Source organism: Acyrthosiphon pisum, chromosome A2, assembly GCF_005508785.2.
Source record: "Acyrthosiphon pisum isolate AL4f chromosome A2, pea_aphid_22Mar2018_4r6ur, whole genome shotgun sequence".
Lineage (NCBI taxonomy): Eukaryota > Metazoa > Arthropoda > Insecta > Hemiptera > Aphididae > Acyrthosiphon > Acyrthosiphon pisum.
In genome coordinates, this window is record NC_042495.1 from 114,593,650 (window position 1) to 114,597,605 (window position 3,956).

The 3,956-nt window shown below is 29.0% G+C and overlaps 1 protein-coding gene across 4 annotated transcripts in view; it reads right to left on the reverse strand.

Moving 5' to 3' along the window:
* LOC100168701 (CUE domain-containing protein 1) overlaps positions 1–2,328 on the reverse strand; it is a 14,531-nt gene extending 12,203 nt beyond the window's left edge. For all 4 annotated transcript variants that reach the window (XM_008185591.3, XM_029489656.1, XM_016804983.2 and 1 more), the window contains exon 1: positions 2,067–2,328. The gene's annotated coding sequence lies outside the window, so the exon portion shown is untranslated. The remainder of the gene's footprint in view (positions 1–2,066) is intronic.
* Positions 2,329–3,956: the final 1,628 nt, after the last annotated feature.

Here is a 3,956-nt window from a genome sequence, read left to right on the forward strand (position 1 = left end):
CGAACAAAATATAACTGTGTACAGTGAGTGTGTAGAATTGTGGAAATAGCAAGTATGAAACATTTTATCGAATAGGTTTATCTTAATAACTTTTGATATAGGTACTAAATACTTTATACCTATTTGAAAATTCCATCATTTAATGTGTTAAAATAAATTTAGAATTTCAGCTCACAAACCTGCTTGGCTGAATAGTGCACGAACAATCTTTATTACTTACCTATAGCCTATATTACAGGTACTGTATTAGCAGTGTTGTAAAAAATACTTTTTAAAAGTATTTAAATAATTACCTACTCAAATACTCTTAAGATAAAGTAGTTAAATAATTATATAACATTACATTGTTATAATGTTAAAGTAAAACCACGACGGCATGGTATTTTTATTTAACAAGAATAATTATAAGTAGAAACAAATTAAGAATTAAAAGAATAAAAAAAAGTATTCAATAAAATATTTGAATAATTTTACTCAAATACTTTACAACACTATATATTAGACATTACAGAATTGTTCATTAAAAATAAATGCATTTAGATTATCAAAGTATGCCGGGGACCAAACATCCTATGGCTAATAACTCTCCGGGAGGAATCGTCCTATCTCAATAATTGTAGGGGACGAAACGTCTATGAGTCCATGTCGGTTTTTTTGACGGGGACGAAACGTCCGCGATTCATATTACATACAATCTCAAATGTGCGAATAATTGGAGGCAAAAATTATATCTCATCTCCATATATATTATCTGCAGCAATTGAGAAATTGTTATATAATAATAGATAATATATATATTTTAATTTGAAAGTTATAACGCTTATGCCCACGGGTTGCATAAACAATTTCAAAAAATGTAATGAATCAATACTGAGCCAAGAGCTAACGGTTCCTTAAACATAATTTAGTGGACCATGATCGGCCCATTAAATTTTATTAAACCATTAAATTAATCAATTATTGTTCATGCAACCCGGCATTATTCATGTTCTCTATACATATATACCTAGGGCTGTTCGATTATTTTGATTAATCAAAATTTCCTCCGATTAATCGATTTAATCGATTATTTTACGCATTAAAAAAAAAAAACGATTAATTGTTTATTTGAAATAATATACAAGAATAAATTAATAAACTATTTTTATAGCCATTTCCTGCCGTTCCTGATATTGGTTATTTTCGTATCTTCTATTATGATTTATGAATGATTTGAAATAGACGACGTTATATAAAATTAAAATGGTGCTATATTTAGCCTTTAGCCATCAAAAAGACATTTTATTTATATTTGATCTGTTATTTGTACTGGGTCTGGGTTACCATGGCCTGGGTTATACTTGTATAACCATGATTATACAATTTTAAATATTTTACTAGCTTAAGATTTTAGAATATAGCGTTCGGTTGGAATACCATGATTTATTTTCAAAAAAGCACTATAAGACATAAGTATCAATAATTTTAAGTTGTAAACTTCTAAATGTTTGCAACCTATCAGTAGGCCAGTATAGGTAGTAAGTCGACAAGATCTAATAAAAATAATAAAATCATATTCTTTACAATGTATTTTTGCAAAATTTAATTTTTTAAGTAGTAGTTAACTCTTGATTAATATTTAATAGTGCTAACTGCTAATACTTTCAAAAGCTTTTATAGTTTTATTTTTATGTCATAAATCTATTAATCAAATCAGGATATTTTAGAACTTATATTCGGTTAGACTCAAGAGTCAAGACTTAATAAAATTGCACTGTTAACTTATTAATAAATTAATTACTTAATTACTTCTTGATTAAATTATAAATTGATTGTTACAATTAATCGATTAATCGGTTAATCGCGATTCCGATTAATTCGTTGATTAATCATTTTTCAATTAATTGTGCATAATCATAATCGATTCCCCCCAAAAATAATCGAACAGCCCTATTAAATATACCTATAAATATTACGCTGCGTGTACCTATATTATACTCGTATATTAATATCATTATCATTATTGTTGTATTTTAAAAAGCCGAATGGCGTTAATAAATAAATAAATAACATTATATTGCGTGTACCTATACTGCAGAGCGAAACGGTGTTTTTATAATGACACTAATTGCGGTTTGACCCTTCGATGTCTCAAGTCCGGTGGTGCCCTTTGCTGTAGGTGATGATGGAAAACCGGGTAGGTACCGGTTAGCTGCGGCTAGAACCTGTCGCCGAGGGGACCATTATGATTCGAATTCATTTATTGACCGGCTTCGAAAGAGGCGATACGAAAAATATTATTATTTGCGTTGTTGTTGTTGCAATTTTCAGTACCTACATAACATTATTACATACCTATAGACGGAGAAAATTGAATACGTCGAGCGTCTCGGAAAATCAATAATTCCCAGTGCTGACGCGTCTCTCGACAAAACATTTTACCGGCCAGTTCCCGCGGTTTACGTAAGGCTAACGTAGATCGACCCACCCACGTAAGATTATACGGCATTATACATCCACAGAATACATTTATTAGAATAAAATATAACGTATTCTGTGGACAACCGCTATTTTTTTTTTTATCGAAGCCTGTCTGTAGATTTTCCCTACTGCACCCGGCCACTACTAAGTTCATTGTTTTTACAAGTACCTGCTCATAAGTCATAATATTAATAATAGTAAGTAAGAGATATGAATTTATTTGAACACATTTTTTTATTAAATATGTTTATATGTACAATAATATACATTTATTGGTTTAATACTTTAATGAATTGACAAATCAAGTAATTTGAGAAACAGTCCCGTGGCATACCTTACGACTATGTTACTCGTATTTGGCCTATTTTTTGCCTCATTATTGAATAAATGTTTTTCGTGACTTATAATCCAATATATATTATATATATATATATATATATATATATTCATGGGAGAGTATTTAGGTATGACAGAACTAAAGTTTGAAAGTGTTATGGTTTATTTTAAAGGTTTAATTTCTACTAGTAGGTATCTATTGGTATTGAAAAATGAATACTGCAATGTTCACATCATAGGCGCAAATAGCGTTTTTGATTTGGGGGGGGGGCTATTCGTGACTATGGTTTACATATCACTATAGGTAAACTGTATAAGTTAATCTATCCACGGTTATAAAAAATAATTTTTGCATTCTCTACAATCTATTATTTTGTTTATAAGTTAGAACTTTAACTAAAATTAATTATTTTCACAAATGATCCTAACACATAGACAGGTATTGGCACGATGTCAATATTTTCAAATTTTCAATACTATAATATGTTCACGCCGAGTAAGAAAGGCCAATATTAATGTATCCACGAGTCACCTTGACCATATTATTACACACATGTTGAATTAAATGCCTAGTTATTACCCCTTAAATCATGTTTTCTTACTACAACTTCAATGTGACAATCAACTCGGACAGTCTGCCGTTTTTTTACTAGGTTTTATATGAATAAATATGTCTGTAACAAAAATATTTATACTTAAAATAAAGTTTAAATTAGAACTTCAACGTCGGTCTCAATTAATTATCTTTACCTATAAATCATGTTTGTTAAACAGTGTTCATTGTGTACTCCCAATTAATTATTATAGTTGCAATAATTTAATATGTAGTTGTAAGATATAATATTAATTGGCAAATTTATGTTTATAACGCATTCATGGATAGATTTTTGTCACTTTAGTATCAGTAACACTTCATTGAAACTGTCTCAGAATCAAACAAATAAAAGATCGAAAAAAAATTAAGTTAATTTAAAAACCAGTATTCTATAAAATACATCAAATAAGTTAACCACCGGTGAGTGGTGATGGGCACTAGTCCTGTAGTATAAAGACAATCCTAGCTATTCTGTATTAATTAACAATAAGAGCAAAATTAGTTTTTCAGAAGTAATTTATAAAAAATTATAGAAGATATATCTTTTCTTCAATAGTTTGAAATA